An 18306-nucleotide genomic window follows, 5' to 3' on the forward strand; every position below is an offset into this window, starting at 1 on the left:
ACTGGACCTAGCTGGGCCAGGCAGTGTTTGAAAGAATACAGTTTCCGTGTAATTATTTCGGGCATAAGCTAGCCATGTGGGCGGCCGGGTGCCGGGGATGCAGCCCTGCCGCTCCTATTTCAACAGTTAATCATATACTCTCTGTTCTGACTACCACTATTACTCTATAGGGCTAATATTCTTATAATGCTTGCAGAATTTTTAAAGGTGAATTAAGACTGAGCTCATACCTCAGCAGGTAACAGCAGTTACCTGAGTTCAAATCCCCAGAATCTATGTAAAAAGCCAGGTGTGGTTAAATATGTGTCAGGGTAGGAGAACATCTCTGGATGTTGCTAACTGCCAGTCTAGGTCCAAGTCCAGTGAGAGACCTATCTATCTCAAGGGTTGAGGAAGCTGAACCCCCAGTGTCCTTCTGTGTTCACTGCAGACACATCTGCACATATATCTGTAGTTATAATACATTTCGTATGCTACGTGCACCTTGCTTGATAGAATCATGTTTTCAGACAGTCTAATGATGTCATCATAGACTCTATTAAATAGTTTGTGACTACTTAACTTTATAAATAATATATTTGTTAGTATCCCAGGTTCATAAACATTTAGACCCAATCACTACCAACAATAAAGTGGACCTTCTTGTTTTTGTAAAAGTTTAATCATTATGCTCTCACTTCTCCTTTCCAAAGGATCACCACCTGTCATGGGAATGATTTCTTATTAATAAAGAAACTGCCTAGGCCCCTTGATAGGCCCACCCTTAGGTGGGTGGAGAAAACAGAAGAGAATGCTGGGAAAAAGAAGCTGAGTGAAGAGTCGCCAGGATTCTCCCGCTCCAGACAGACGCAGGTTAAGATCCTCCCTGGTAAGCCAGTTCGTGGGCTACACAGAATATTAGAAATGGGTTAGAACAATATGTAAGAGCTAGCCAATAAGAAGCTGGAACTAGCAGGGCTAGGCAGTGTTTAATAGAATTCAGTTTCCTTGTAATTATTTCGGGCATAAACTAGCCATGCGGGCGGCCGGGTGCCGGGGACGCAGCCCTGCCGCCGCTCCTAATTCAACACTGTCAGGTGATTTAGAGTGTTTTCAAAAAAAAAATACATTCTATAAAGAACTTGATTTTTAAAAATCACAACCGCTGATGTTTTGGAAAATCACAACCAATGAAATGTGTTGGAGAAACGCCGCGGTTTCAGGAAAGAGGAAGATTAGAAGCAGTGCTGTAATTCCAATACAAGATTCATATATGAAAGGCATCAGACAGCCTTCCTCATGAATGAGGTAAAAAGTTCATTATAAGTAGCAGAGGAAAGATCTTGGCAAGTTGTATAAAAAGATGTTCATTTGTGTAGAGGAGATGGCGAAGCTCTACTTGGAGTAATGTTTTTATAATCCTTCCTCGTTTTCGGAGACCAGTATAAAAGTGTTCCTGATCATCTGAGGAACATTAACTTCAGGCTGTCTTCCACTCAGAAACAAGACCTCTATGCCCCGTGAGATCTTTATGGCCATGTGAGTGTATGAAACGCTGGAGCCCCTTCCCTGTTCCCACCCCTCACACGGAGCTAAATGCACTAGCTGGCTGAATTCCCTCTTTCTGTCAATGGAGCTACCATTCCTGTACCCATCCACACTTGAAATTTTGGAGTTAGTTTTCATCCGGTTGGCTTCCTACCCTTTACCTCAATCATGTACAAATCTGTTCAACTCTCTTACGTCTCTTTCCCATGCAAGTCCATCTTGTCTGCCATGCTGCAGGATCCTGATTCAAACATTTATTATCTCATGACACTCAGTTGCAGTATCCTATTTCTGTCGAATCTATTTCTATCATAAAAATATAATACATAAAATCTATTTTTATATCTATCAAATGAACCTCATGACCTCCACCTTGGCATTCATCTTTGGTGTCCTTCCATTTTTCTTTATCTTTGTGGCACAAGCTGGTGACATGCTCGGCATCTAAAGGGTCAGGAGAACGCATTTTGGTTTGACTTCCAATTGTAACCTCCTTAGGAAATTCACTTTGTACGTTAGCAAATAAGTAACTTGATCTCTTGGTTTAAAAATCTGATTCATTTTATTCATAATTCTTCTTATCAAATCAATTGAACATGAAACTGTTTTACATGTAAAAATCAATGACATCTGTCATATTGACTACTTTCAATTACTTATACTTTGGGAAATATTCATAAATATCCAAGTGATTTTGCTTGTTGTCCTTCATTATAACAGGGCAGGTGCATATACCCAGAGCGCAAAGACATCCAGTAACAAAACCCTTCAGAATTTCACAAGGATCACACAAATTGCTCCTTCCACTAACTTCCAGCAGTGAGTTTCCAGAAAATTGTTTTATTCCTCAGTAATGAATCTGGGCTGAAGAGATACATCAGTGGGTGGAGTATTCCCAACACAAGCAATGAGGATCTGCTTTCCAATCCCCAGAACTCACGTAAAAAGACCAAGAAAATGAGGATAGTATTAGTACGCATAGGAATAGCAAATTGCTAGGAAAAGCTAATGCATTCTACTTGAAATTGAGAGTAGTGGCTTGGGCAAGGCTACAGCAACCTGGTCTCTGACCCAACCCAGAACATAAAACATTGACCAATAGCCATCATTAGAAAGCTAATCATGGGCAACTCTGTGCCCAATCTAAGCACAAAAGTTATATTCTCTGGATGAGTTTGATGAACCTCTGCATTCTATACTAACTTGAAAAATAGTATTAAAGGGCTCCTCAGTGACTTGTTCTTTGGGCTGCAGAAACCCAGTTCCTTTTATCTTTTCTCAAAGTTCTGGTTTTCTCAGCCTTTAATCATCACTCCTTCTCTCTGAACTCCCTCCAAACCTCTGTGCTCTTTCTTGCCGGTCCTTTCCACAACTGGTCCCTGTGTGGAGTAAACAGCAGAGGAATGGCATGGACAGCCATCCTAAGCGGTAAGGTTGGGTTGTGCTAAGCACCCAGTCCATACATCCTCATTCAGAATCCCTTCCCTGGGTTGCAAAACTTGGCAGGGCATCAAAAGGGTTTTCATGGCCTATTCATATGGTATTACATGAGGGTGATGATTTAAAAATATTCTCCTGGGTATGCTATTAAACTGCAAAATCTCCAAATAAGTACGCATTCAGAGAACCAGAAATTTAAGAACTGTTTATTATTTTCATTATTTATTTGTTTAAATAAAATTCATACCGTAAAAGTGTTTGATCTATGTATTCGTCTATAGACAGCATGTATACATATATATCCTGTGCTAAATAAATATTAAAATTCTGTTTATATAAAATTAAATAAGGCATATAATAGATATTTTTAAAAGAGTTTAAATTACCCTATTTTTTTCCCTCACATATATTCTTGATTGTATAGGCAAGCAGTCATATTAAGATGTCATATTGTACATCAGAAGCATAATTATCAGAGAAAAAGAAAATCTCACGGATAAGGGAATAAGAACCAGGCTGATGGCAGATTGCTTACAAGCAACAACAAAAGTGTGAACTGGAATAAAAATAAATAGTATTTTCAGATATAAAAGCAACCTTTTATATAGGCTGAATTAAAACTATTTCAAAGGCTTAATAAAAATACATATGTACTTCAAGGAAAAGAAGAATATCTTCCAAAGGAAGCTTAAGATCAACAGTGGCAAAAAGAGAAAAAAGTTGAATATATGCTGCTGCTTATAAAACTAAGATATTAGATCAGGCAGGGAATGCATGGAATATACATCATGTGTTTTTGAGGGTGTCCAATGCTCAGGAAGCTGTGTCTTATTTTGTGTAACATGATATATGTTTTTAAAGAGCAATAAAATGAAAATTATGAATGTACATGGTACATAGCTACAAACATGGATTTAAAACAGATTTTAAAAATAGCATCCCAAGAATTAATTCTTAGAAAGAATATACTAAAATGACCTAAAACGACACCTTTTTAAAAATGTATGCTTTCAAAATTTTCTACCAAATGAAATACCAGCCAAGCAGGACTCATTCACATCTCCAAATATTCAAGATCAATACAAGTTCACTGAAATTTACCAGAGAATGAAAAGCTTATATCCCAACTCGTTCTATTAACCTAGGAATTCGTGAGGCTAAACATGGAAGGAGATTATGAAAACAAAAAGGAGAAAGAAAATCACTGAGAGAAATAACTTTAAATCGAAACAAAAGAGATCAGACTGTGATCTAATTAGATCTTCTCTGGGGATTCAATGGGTGCTGACGTCAGGAAAATTTCAGTCAATCTCACTTTAAAACACACAGAGTCAAAGAATCTAAGACCTAGAGAGACCAACACAGGTGTCCACACTTGCACGTACCCAAATGCCTGAATTTTTATTACAAAGATTAAGCGTGACTGTCTCACGTGGAAAAGGTATCAAAATTGCTTGAGAAAGGGTGGAGGGATGGAGGGACGGAGGGACGGAGGGCAATTGAAGAATATAAAGGCAAGACTAAAGAGCAGAAGAGAAATCTACTTATACTAAGAAAAAAATAGTGCTATTTAAAATGACTGTAGTTTGTCCTAGCTTCCCTTTTCCATCTCCCACTAAAACACTCCTAAGTCTATTGAACTGTGTGTGTGGAAACGGGATGTTACATGTAAAGCTATTTTAAAAGACTGTCTGCTGATGCACAAGCTCTTAGATAATGCAGATGTCTTCACATCTGTTTTTCTATGCGGTAGGGCAAGGAGTTGTCGGAAAAGAAGCCCAGAAAGAAAAGTCAGACGCCAGAACATTAATGTCAAGTGAAAAGGCATGCTAAGGATGCATGATGAGACAGCCCTGAAAACCCAACTGAGGCAGCAGCAAGGCAAGCGAAGCTGCATTTTCCTCCTGCATGGCTCTGTAGCACAGCAGCATCACCAGACAACATGGAGCTGTGACTTAATTCACTTTCTTTATGCAGCTCCTTGTACATAAATCATAGAAAGTCTTTCTCATGTCATTTCCTATTTCTCAGGATTTTCCCTGGGCCCCTCTGCTAATTCTTGGAATCTCTCCATTCAGCGTCGGAGGCATAATCTGATTTGGCGAGTCAATACCAAGGCAACTGCCTGTGTGTTTTCTTTCCACAGGATCACAGGATGCCAGCACATAGCTTAAGAAATGGTGATGGGGGTGGGGAGGGGTGGGGAAAGAGGTCCTGTTTCTTGTGAGGCTGATTACACAAGACAAAGTCAATTAACATCTGATTCCTCACAGGTTTCTGCAAGCAAATTGTTCCAGTTACCCCAAACCAGTGAGCAAATTGTGAAGTAATTAGGAAGAGTAGTCATGACTCTACCGAGCTGGCCCTGCCATCCTGCCGTCAGAAACTCTGTGGACAGACGGACTAAAAAGCAAGCTGAAATGTGCGGATCGTGCTACCAGCATAGCCCACCATCTAATAAAAACATATGCAGTAGCATGGAATTCTATGTTTTCTTTAATTCAGGCACATACCTTCCAATATAATATGCCTATCTGGCCATTACGATTTTAGAATCACTGCCTTTATTTAAATATAAAATAAGAACATTATCTTTCTTGAGTTTAGAAAGTCTATATGCAGCCAAAGTCAGGACATTTTATAACACTATGGAATAAAAGACCCCACCATTGCCGTTTATAGTCCATAACAAGCAGCGTATAAGCAAAGTTCACATTAGTGATGGAGACAGAATACTTTAATGGGCCTGTTAAATTTTGTTTTCACAGGCTACTTCGTCATTTCAAAACAAAGCCTAAACAAACTCCCCATGTATTTTACCCTGTTTGTCACCGAGGATTACGACTGACTTGATCTCATCTGTGAAGCCTTGACGGGTTGAGTCTCAAACATTTCTTTATTGTGTTTGTTGAAGGAGCTACCAAGAACTAAAATGAACAGGACCAGGAGGTAAGATGTGACAAGACTTTCTTTTAAAGTGGGCAAATTTCTTAACACCATAGTCTTCAGATAAGAGAGAAGTCAGCCTTTTTGCAGGCTGATGTGTTTGGGAGAACATCGCCCCTATAAGAGATTTCATCTTGATCAAGAAAGTAGGAAGGCATCACAACTTGGTTGTTTGCAAATCAAATGAGAAGCCTTTTCAAAGTAACACAATAAGTTGGAGTTGAAGAAAATAAATCAATTCACTTTAAAGACTTGATGTGTGATGGGATTAATCTCATTTTAATGGTCTCAGGGGAGCCATGGATGGCTTGTCTCAAGTTAGTATATGATAATGTATTGGCTGATTATTTTGTAATACCATTTATGATTTAGCATTTACTTTATACTCTATCTTCCATATATGATATTTTAAAGGACTTACATTTAATTTAATGTATGGTGACTAAAAATGAACCAGTGTTTATCAAAAGTCTACTGTTCGTAAAATACTCTACCAAATGGTTATCATACTTTGCCCTCCAATGAACCTATATGGTTAACAGTTTTTTTAATTTGTATGGCATGTGGTAAAGAACTGAGTTTCAAAGTGTTTAAATAACTCAGCTAAAGTTGTAGTACAAGTACACAGATCTTTTTTCTACTTTTTAAAATTGAAAATAGATTTTTTTCCTTATAGTATGTCGTGATTACAGTTTTCTCTTCTCATCTCTTCCCAGATCCTCCAAGCCTTCCTTTCAATTCAAATCCACACACTTCCTGTCCCTTGTAAAGGGCCCTCCTGTTGTTAGCATTCTTTTTCAATACCGTTTTGTACTATAGCATTAATGCCTGAAATATGTTTTAAAGAATTTTATTTGTTTGATATATGTTTGCCTATCGAGGTGCTGTTGAGATGGCTCAGTGGTTAAGAGCACTTGCTGCTCTTGTAGACAGCCTCAATTTGGTTCCCAGGACTCACATTCGTCAGCTCCCAACTGCCGAAAACTCCTGTTCCAGGGGATCCAGCACCCTCTTCTCCCTCCTGCACTCACATGGTGCACCCACACATATACACAAAAGCACACACATGATAAAAATTAAACAAATATCTTTAATTGCTTATTGGGGAACAGATACCAGTTGTTGGAAATAGAACAATAAAATAAAAATATAGCGAAAACAGATAATAACTATAAAGATTAAGCAGGGGGGTAAAATACGCCCATGTGAGCAAAATAGAGGATGAAAAGAGGCAAGAAAAATGGATAGGGAGAGTTGAAATTCAACATACGAGGGGCAGGGTGGGATTCCTTGGACAATGATGTGAGTGTTGATACAGAGAAGTCAAGTAAATGGGGACATCAAGAGATGCAGACTTCCAGAGAGACACAATCGCATAGGACCATCCCCAAAATGGGATACATATGGAAGGGAAGTAACAGAGGCCAATATGCGGGGACAAGAAGAGGCATGTGGAGTCTTTTTAAATTTTTTAATGTTTTACTTTTTAGAATGTATTCTTCTCTTATATGTTACATCCTGACTGAAGTTCCCCCCTCTCTTTTCCCCACCCAGGCCCTTTACCCAATCCCTACCCCCACCCCCAGGTCCACTTCTCCTTACCCTTCAGCAAACGGCGGACCTCCCAGGGTTTATAATGCAAATTTATGTGATATAACTTGACCTTCACAGAAATCCCTTTACATGAAATAGCAATTATCTATTTATGAGTTGGTATACTTTTGAAATTTACTTCCATGTCCTCATTCATTCCAGTCAGGTTAATGGGAAATCGTCTACAAGCTAGCCATTTTGTAACATGGAAAATGGGTTTTAATATGATAGTCAAAGTCTCATCATTTCAATTACTAATGGGTATGATTAAAAATTATATATCTCAATATTATGCATTGATTCATGTTGGAAACATTATACAACTTACAATAACATAAATAAAGGTCTTTGCATGTATGATTGCCTTTAGGAATTAACTCATGAAACACAAGTTGGATATAAAAAGGAGAACAAGAAGTTACTTTCAGTGGTATGATCTGTTTAGAAGTATGTTTCTATGAGATAATTTAAAATTTCTATGGTGATAATAATGATTTAAGTCATAGCACTGAACGCACAATAGCTTAACTTGTAAATTTAATGCTGATAGTAACTTTTTTCATTAAAATCCTTTCCATTGGTTTCACTTAATTTTTTTTAATTTACTTCTTTATTAATTAATTAAAGATTTCTGAAAGGTTCTCATCAAATATAGAAGCTAGAAGAAAATTCCTTTAAGCAGAGCTTAAAAGTGCATGCCACTTTTTCTGAAAAATTACATTTTTTTCCTAGACACTCAATCATCATGTGTAAAATATACAGCAATATGGTAGCAAGATGATCCTACTGATCCCAAGTAGCTAAAAGATAGTAGGATTTATTTACACTGACCAGAATTGTAGATAAAGTCCATCCCTGTCTAATTGCCATTCCTGCTTTCTAAACAGTATTGACTGAACAGGCCCAGTATGTGAGTCAGGCAACAGAGGTCCTTACCTGATGCTGTCAATTACTGCTAGGTTGATTTTGCTGTCACTGGTTCTGACTAGAGTATCACATTTCCCTTCAACATTTCTGAAGCACTTTGGCACTCTGAATCCATTCACCTTAATGCCTGAGATATATCAGGTCCTACCAGTTGGCTTCTCTGGGATGCTATCTTTTGGGACTCCATCAAAAGTGCTTGGTCATACAGTAGGCAGATTAAATCAGCCTATTTATAAGGACAGTAAGTCATCCGGGTTTCTAATGGCCTTGTGATTCATCCCCCAGTGGCTCAGAGGCCTTTCTGAACAACAGTGATTGCCATCTGGTTTCTCTGGGGATGATAAATTCAGCAGTAAATACGGTTCTCGGTACTCTGTCCCTCTAAATCCAAGTCACAAATACTGTGACTCACAAGTTCCCTCCCACCCAACAACACAACAGCTACAGAGCTTAAATGAGCCTTTGACACCGCCTGTACCACCCAACTACTAGTTTTGTCTAGGCTACATTTCTGTTGGATTCACTACAGGCTTTTTTTTTTTTTCTTAACACACATGCACACACACACTTTCTTTCTTTTTTTCTAAAGAGGCAGGGGCATGCAGCCAAATGAACTGCGTTAAGCAGTGGGTTCCATTTTAGGTGTTGACAGTGTATAATAAATCCAGACCTACCTAACATTTACAGGAACATTATAAAATGAGTGAAATGGCATGAGCTGGTTGCCAGGCCAACCAGACAAACACAATAAACAGGCAACAGTGACCGAGCTAAGTGACACCATCTCTCCGGTCTAAAATATATCACTTTACATTCGTCTTTGACCACTTGGAAAGCTTTTTGTTTTATATTTTTTTTTCAGAACTTTCCTTTATAACACAGATTAGCAGTAAATCTTTGCAGATGGGGAAGTCGTTTTCTCTTTTGGTTTTTATCTCCCCAAACTTGCACGGCTCCAAAAGGCGAACATTTATTTTTATTTTAACCCTAATTAAAAAATAAATTCAAGTCTTAGGAACAATGTTAAGGCTCAACTCCTGAAGGTTCCCTTCTGGCAGATTAAAAAGGAAAAAAATCCCTAGACTAGAAAGAAAATAAATAATAGCAGTAGTCAGTGTACTTAGTTGGTTTAAATGTTCTGTTCAGATGATAGCATTGCTACTCTGCTGCTTAACCCTTTGTTAGCTCGTCTACACTCTCAAGTTCCTTTTGTCCTCATGCAGCCTGCCTTTAGTTACAACAAAAGACTGTAGGAGATTGCTTCTAGAAGCACGTCAAAAATTATTTACCTCAAAGTTTTTTGGGCAGGAAAAACTACACAGAAATAGGTAGGATAAGTCAGTTTTTATTTTCTTAATGAAAAATAATATTTTTCTGCAATTTATGCTAAATTGAAGTGTTTATTTTCACTGATTTACGCATATTCCTGTAAGGGAAAGAGCCCCAGCCCATTCTCCTTCTTTCCCCATAAGTTGCAAGTACCAAAATGGAATAATTGAAAATAGTTTGTATAAAGCTATACTTGTAAGGGGTGTGTTCAATATTTTAATGTTCAGTTAAACCAAATACAATTTGTTACCAGATTCTCAACTACTCTCCACAAAGCACACTTGTTAATAGAGTGATCAATTTATCATACTTTGCCCAAGGCATTTTTAATTTCTACAGCAAAGACTAGATGTCTCAGAGAATGCCTCAAGCCTGGCTCAGACAGGACAGTGGGTTAGCGGTTTACAGGGGTCATTTATTGATGTGGAAGGTCCTTCTGTCTATGTGTTGCTTTTCTTGGTTAATGAATAAAGAAACTAGCTTGGCCTAGAGCAAGGAAGAAGGAAGGCTGAGTCAGAGAGAAGCCATGGAGCTGCCGCTGGAGACAGATGCGCTGAAACTTTGCTGGTAGGCCATGACCTCGTGGTGATGCACAGATTAATGGGGATGGGTTAAATTAATAGGTAAGAGTTAGCCAATAAGTGCAATTAATACAGTTTCTGTGTGATTACTTCGGTTCTGGGGGGCTGGAATGAACAAGCAGCCCTCTCCAACAAGTCATAGAATTTCGATTTTCTATGCACTGAATAAAAACGCATCTATAAATTATAGAACAAAATAATAGACTATAGAACAAAATATTATTCTTACCTGAAAATATTATCATGAGTATAGTTTCATCCAGAATAGCTTATTTCATCAATGCAACTCATATACTTTAAATCTATCTGCAAGAGCCTGAGGGGTGGTTTCCTGCTAGGCACAAGGTGTGATTAGCTCATGTATTGTTTTCAAGGTACTTAAATTCTTTCTTTATCACTTAAAGGGTTAGGAGCCTGGAAGGCCCTAGTCTGATTTACCTCTCACTGATATGCTCTCTGCCTGCTTTCACACCCAGCACTTTTCTTTCAGGAAATTAATTGGATATCAAAGAACCTGGGGAATGGGCAGAGTACACTAAGGAAGAGTAAAGCTCCTGCAGAACCAGATAAAATGCATAAACGTTCCCAGCTCCCCCTGAGAATGAGACCATTCTGGGCTTTTTGTTGGTTGGTTGGTTAGTTTTTGACCATACCAAAATTGACATTTCAGTGAGAATGGCAGAGGATTCTTCATGTTGACCCCAGCAAAGACATCATCTTTGCTTCTAATGTGTTGGAGATCATGGGAATAATTCAGGGACCTCCTTGATAACTTTTCTTTTCTTTTTTTTTTTTTTTGAGTTAGGGCTGTAGTTCTTTTTTTTAAATTTATTTATTTATTAAAGATTTCTGTCTCTTCCCCCTCCCCTTTCCCTCCCCCTCCCCCAATCAAGTCCCCCTCCCTCGTCAGCCTAAAGAGCAATCAGGGCAGGGAACTTTTCATTTCTAATTCCAAATTTTTGAAATTTTGACTGTCTGTACAGAGACCGATATTCTAATAAATTACAGTAGGAGAAAAATTTTAATTTTCCAATTGAAACATTTCTGAAAGAAAAAAATACACATAGGTTGGTTATTTCGACAGCAACAATCCCTCACTGTTTTGTGCATTACCTTGGCCATGTGATTTCATGATTCACATACAGTTTGTCACCTGTCCCCTACTCTTTTATGTTATTGATATAGTTTAGGGAATAGAAGGCTATAAAAGTGAGTCTGTTGATTCCAAGCTCTTCTCTGCCTTTTAAAAAACATGCCTTTTGAGCCTTCTAGAAAGCAAAGACACATAAAACCAATGATCATATTGAAACTATCTTACATTGTCTTGTTTGGTATTTGAGTTGCCTATCCAAGATGTAACAACCCTCTAAGCCTCCCTAACAGCCGTTCTTTGGGGCTGAATGGCTGCAGGACTGGGTGGTACTGAAATCTCAGTCTACAGAAAGCTATATGCCATGTCAGGCTGATCTCGAGTTTTTCTCAGCTCATATTCTCTGAGATCCCATTAACTCTCACTGGACTGAGAGTTAGTCACTATTATCCCCAAATAAGTAATGAATATATTTACTGATCATAATGAAATAATCCAAGGCAGTATTAATCCTTTTGATTTAAAGATGTAGAGAGCCTACTGGAGTAGGCTTGTAGCACACACACACACACACACACACACATAAGCTTCACATAAATTTTAATATATATGTATAAACATATATATATAGACATATACATATATGAATTGTTGCTAACTGCTACAGGTAAAGAAAGAATGAGCCATTTCATTGGTCAATATGTTACGTCTTGAACTCTACCTCCTCTGGTTATTTTGTTTTTGTTTTTTTTTTTTTTTTTTTTTTGNTTTTTTTTTTTTTTTTTTTTTTTTTTTTTTTTTTGCTTTTTTAAATATAAATTTGATACATCCAGGGTAATCAGGGAAGAGGGAACCTCAATTGAGAAATTCAATTGATCTATGAACATGAATGTCTGTATATAATTTTCTTTATTGATAGTTGATGCAGGAAAGAGCACAGATCACCCTGGACAGTGCCATCCCTGAGCAGGTGGGCCTGGGCTGCATCTAAGAAAGGTACTGAGAGAGCCAGGGGAAGCAAGCCAGTAAGCAGTGTCCCTCTCTGGTTCCACTTTAGCTACTGCCCCTAGGTTCCTGAATTGAGATCCTGCTCTGACATCCCTCAGTGGCAGACTATGATCGGTAACATGAAAGGAAACTGCAATACTCAAGTTACTTCCAATTAGCATTTTAGGGCAGCAGCAAAATGCAAATCAGGACGCCATCCACGGCTCTGCACAGCATGTCCTGAAACATTTATACATTTTATCAAATCTAATTTCTAATAGCTTATGACTAACTGATGATTGTTTCTTGACTCTATATAATTCAGCAAGTAATATAAACACTTAAACCTAAATCTCAAGTTCTGTAATAATATCAGATTTCTGGGACATAATAAATATTTATTAATGCATAAAATATTAATAAAAGAAAGAAATGATTTAATGTCTTTTAAATACTATAACTCTTTTATATTTTAATAAACAAGTGCCATGAAGAATATAATACAAAATACATCAATGATATATGAAATAAAGTTATTGGAAGAAAAAAACAGATGAAAATGTATTTTTCTACTTCTGCTATGATATGAGTCTAATTCGAGTGAACCTTCACATTCTCCAAAATATGGATTTTCATATGAGGTGGGACACTCGGCTGCTCTCTAATTATCCTGGCATCAATGTTCTGAATCTGATAACCATTTCCACCTCTGACTTCATAGAGTCAAACAAACATGCAAACTACAACAGCATCTTTAGGTAAAACAGACAAGCCTCTGACCAGTCATGACTCCTTCTATTCTTCATAGCTACACTGCCTAAATAACCATTATGAAAACTAAAGGAGATAAGCTAGGAATACACGCCTACTGAAACAAATGCCCTGGAATATAGGTAGCTTTATTTCTTTACCCTCACATTGACAGTTCACTTAAATGGTGAATGATTTGTGCAAATGTCTGAAAGTTTTCGCTTCAGAAGCGGTTAAATCACCAGGCTTTGAGTTGCTGCCCACGGTTGACGCAAACTGCCTCAGTGGGTGAACTCACCGTCCTTGCTATTTGAGTTCATCCTTCTCCATTCTTTCTCTCTTCCCTCCCCAGTCTTTGCTAGCCACGCTGTTTGGATGTCTCCTAAGGAAGGGTGGGGTGCATCCTCTGACTCCTGCTGCCTTGCCGCTTTTAGCAGCCTGCAACCTTTCCTGGCTACCACCATTTACAGACTTGAGCTTCTCAGTGGCTCTGCCAAATAACAAGCGCCTGGCTCGTGAACTCTGAGGTAGACTCCTATGAAATGGAAACATGGCCACTCCACCATAGGAAAGCAAAGACGGGGCCTGAAATGTCAACGTGTGAAAAGTCAAGGTTAATGGAGTGCAAGGTTTTTACAAGAGTGCCGCCACCCTGCAGTGTCTAATTAAACCCAGTGAGGTCCAGATGGCAGGCACCTTAAAAGATGCCAATTAGAGATTCAAATGTTTTTGTCTGGCCCATTTTCCTAGAAAGATTAAGCACTAATGATGACTTGCTTTAGACATCAGACATCATTTCACTCCAAAAGCCATCTGACTAATGCCGTGTGTGTGTATGTGTGTGTGTTCTGATTCAATAAGAGATTCTGTATCAAAAGAATAAAGTATGACTTCAGCCTCTGGCCTCTGAGATGTGTGCCACAGGTGAGTGCATGTGCACACACACACACACACATGTATGTTTAATAATTCATATGTGCAGGCACCTTTTAAGTTAAAGTTTTTAATGGTTAACTTGGGGAAAATCCTCAGTGGATCGTGGATCTTTGGTAAATGATAAGAAAAAAACACCATACTTACATCGTCAGACTTTGGTCAAGTTTGGATTAAGCAATCCAATTAAGAGATAATTTTGAGATATGGAAACGGATCCTGTAGGTTCTACCATCCTAACAGAGAAATCAGACTTCTAGGCAGAGTCAGCATCAAACAGATACATTGGAAACTTCAACTAGGATGAACAAAAGGGACATTTTCAAGCTCCTGGGAGCATGGGTTTGTTTGAATGCGGTATATCAATATTCTTTCACTCTGGAACACAAAAGGCATGAGGATCTACCAAGTCTCAGAGTTGGAAAACATTTACTAGTTTAGGAATTTGCACTACAATCACAACCTTATAATAAGTTAAAAAGAATTCTCTGGTTTGGGATGCTGCGAGTCTTTCATTCTACTGTATCTTGAATTATCTTGAATTTTTAGTGAGGAAATAAGATATTGTATACGTCACCGACCTGTCACAAACACACATATGCTTAAGGAGATGCTAAGTGTTGTTTCAGGTTGTTGTCTTCCTCATCTCCCACAGGGGGAGAAGCAGCCAAGGCTGTAGATCCTAACCTTGTGGTGCTCAGGGTGACCTTGAACTTCTGACCCTCCTCCTTTCACCTTCCCCGCCCTAGGATGACCCATATGGGGTGGGGCACTACCTCAGACACACTCAGTGCCAGTGCATGGATTGAACCCAGGGCTTCCTGCATGCTAGGCAAGCAGTCTGCCAATTATATTCACATCCACAACCCAAGAGTTTCCAGTGCTTACCTTTAAAAAATGTGCCTATCAAAATTATAAATGTTGATTGGCTACAATACTAAATAATTAAGATTTATGGGAAAAGGAGAAATATCGCACACATACAAACACACACAGGGAGGGGGAGAGAGGCTTCTAGAGGTATTGTACTGAGAGAATGAGAAGATTGGGTAAGACTTTGTTTTGTTTCTCACAGTAGCCCTTATCCAAAATGCTTAATGAACGCGCAGAGAAATAACAAAAGAGCCTCACAAAGCCCTTTATGAGCAAATTCAACCCGTGTGCAGTTTCTTTACCTGTCCAGAGATCAAAGGTAATTCTGAAGTTCTAAGATTGGAAGAAAAGAATATTGATAAAGGTAGGGTCAATGAACTGCAGGAAAATTTATTTCCTCATTGGTGAAATGTGAAACCATGGAAAATTTTTAAGGTCTGAGCGTGAGAAAATAAACTTTCGAGACTACTCTTCATTTGTAGGCATGTCCATGAAATGCTTTCTCTAGCAAAAGATAATTATCATAGATAAGATCCAATAGGAAGAATTTCAAGGCCTTTATTCAAGTGGATATCTAGAAAGCTAGAGTGTACAGGAAGAAAGTAGCTATGGACATAACAATTGAGGAGAAATTAAAGGATGTAAAAGAGACTTGCTTTTGTGGGCTTTAGAGAAGCCCTAACTGATACAGGTACAGAACTGCGTGTGTGTGCGCGAGCATGCACATGTGCATGCATGTGTGTGTATGCATGTGTCTCTCTGCTTATGCATGTGTCTCTGTATGTGCACTTGTGTGTTTGTATATATGCCTGTGTATATGTCTCTGGTCTATGTATATGTGTGATTATATGTATACATTTATGTGTCTGCCTCTATGTCCATTATTTTGTGGGTATATATGTATCTGTATATGTCTGTATAATTCTCTCTCACACTGTGTATCTATATAAATGTGTATGCTTTTAAGGTATAGTTATGTTTGTGCATATATATGTATAAATGTGTATATAGCTCTCTGTCTCTTATATTTCTGTGTATCTGTGTGGTGTGTGTGTGTCTGTGTGTGTGTGTGTCTGTGAGCATACATGTGTGCTTGTTGAAGAGTAAAGGAAAATTTAAAAATCAGTTAATTAATCAGTTAACTGTTGAAGACGATCTTCTTCACTAATATTACTGAGTCCTAAAAGCCCAGAGGACACTTTACACCTACAATGTCAATTAGCCATTGAACAATTTTCTTACAGGAAGAACTTTCAACTTTGTTAATCTATATCTAAATAGCTAGCTCTCTTCATAGACTGCCCTTGCTATGTAGCCCAGGCTTCCTGAACTAGGAAACCCCATCCTCTGCCTCTCAAGTGCTGGAATTGCAATCATGCTCCACCATGCCTGACCACTTTAAACATCAATTCTGCTAACCCAGACAGGCCCTTAAAGGTAAAGGTCATTTCTGTCCCTAGCTCCAAGCAAACGACAACTAGGTTTTTCTTTTCTTATTGGCAGGTGTCATTTATACACATCTTGAATCTTTATACCATTGATTTATTTTTGGCATACACATAAACATGGTTTTCTTAGTTGCTATGCAGTGAAATAAAATGTTTTGAAAAGTCATCAGAAACAATGACTACAAAAAGGATATATCCAAGAAATATGACATCTACAGCATGGGATAAATTTGTTGTGATAAGTGTGGTAAGTCATTGTTTTCTATATAATAACATTCTCATGATGGATTCATAAAGGTTGAAGATGGTTGGTAAGCTAATATCTTTATTCAGTATTTATTTAATTATTAAAGATTTAGCATTCATTGTGTATGTTTGTGTGTCTCTCTTTCTGTGTGTGTATGGTGTGTGCGTGTATGTATGTGGTATATGCACTTGTATAGGGATTTCAGTTGAAGCAAGAAGAGGGTATTGGATTCCCTGGAATTGTGTCCCCTGGAACTAGAGTTACAGGCAGTTATGAGCCACCAACCTGTTTGGGATTGAAATTCTAATCTTCTGAAAGAGCATGAAGCACTCTCCACCAAAGAGCCACCTCTCCAGTCCCCAATTCATAATATTTAGATGCACCAAAACATCACATGCTGAAGGTTGCAAAATCATTGTCAAGAAAAATAAAGACAAATGAAAGAGAAATTAAATCAAGAAGTTTGATATAAATGTTCATTCTGACATAAAAGAAAGCATCTGGTAAGACATTTAGTAGATATAAAAGAACTAGGGGAAAACAGCAAAAAGTGTTTCTTCGCTGTGGGTGGACCCTTCAGGTACCTTCAGCCTAGAACATTACATTCACAGAAAACTGGGTTTTCTGCTCTCTGAGGAAAACCATGGGTGTGGTTAGCCAGGGATCTAGTCTGGGCCCACAGTTTGAGGAGGGGGCAGAGAGTGACCACATGGAAATCGGTGTTCAGAGAAACTGCATCTGGAAGGCAAGCTTTCCAGGCAGCCGGCAGCTGAAAATGTCAAATGGTTTGAAAAATAAACAGTGTGACAAGGCAGATGCCTGCGATGAAGTCTTCAAGATGTTCCCACAGAGTGGCAGACGCAACTTGGCATGACGAACCCTGCCCCCAACCCTCCAGCATTTTCTTAAGAGTAAAAAGAAGTAAAGGAAACTTGGAGACTTGAGCAGAGGGGTCAGCAAACCACCCCAGCTGTTTTCTTACCCTCCACTTCCCTTCATATAGCTCCAACTTCATATTCCCTGCTAGATTCTCGTTTTCCAAATGATGTAGCCTTCTCCTTTTGGTGAGCCAAGGCTCCTAAACTCTGATGAAGTGGCATAAGTATCTGATAGATATTGAAGAGGTAGCCCCCACAGGTATCACAACACTGCAATGCTGATGTAAGGAAGGTATTCAACATGACTTTGCAAATGAAGTGGTCTTTCCACCCTCCCTCCCTCCCTCCCTCCCTCCCTCCCTCCCTCCCTCCCTCCCTCTCTCCCTCTCTCCCTCCCTCCCTTCTTCCCTCTCTCCATTCCTTCTTCCTTGTTGTAAGAGGGAGCTTTTATAGTAGGAAGCGTGGGGCCCCTTTGTTCCACCCCACTCAGCTAGCTTACATCCGAAATAATCATACAGAAATTGTATTAATTAAATCACTGCCTGACCCATTGTCTCTAGCCTCTTATTGGCTAACTCTCATATCTTGATTTAATCCATTTCTATTAATTTGTATAACACCACAAGGTCATGGCTTACCAGAAAAGATTCAGCATCTCTGACCTGGCAGCTCCAAGGCGGCTCGCTCTCTCTCTCTCTCTCTCTCTCTCTCTCTCTCTCTCTCTCTCTCTCCTTTCTTCCTCCCAGAATTCAGTTCT

General features: G+C 38.7%; 1 long non-coding RNA gene across 1 annotated transcript in view; it reads left to right on the forward strand.

Moving 5' to 3' along the window:
* LOC126500473 (uncharacterized) overlaps window positions 1–7984 on the forward strand; it is an 11909-nt gene extending 3925 nt beyond the window's left edge. Inside the window, exons 2-4 of the long non-coding RNA XR_007591357.1 lie at window positions 693–868; window positions 5736–5916; window positions 6630–7984. This is a non-coding gene — a long non-coding RNA (uncharacterized lncRNA). The remainder of the gene's footprint in view (window positions 1–692; window positions 869–5735; window positions 5917–6629) is intronic.
* The last annotated feature ends 10322 nt before the right edge of the window (window positions 7985–18306 follow it).

Source organism: Alexandromys fortis, unplaced genomic scaffold (genome assembly GCF_014885135.2).
Source record: "Alexandromys fortis isolate MF-2015 unplaced genomic scaffold, M_Fortis_MF-2015_v1.1 scaffold_39, whole genome shotgun sequence".
NCBI lineage: Eukaryota > Metazoa > Chordata > Mammalia > Rodentia > Cricetidae > Alexandromys > Alexandromys fortis.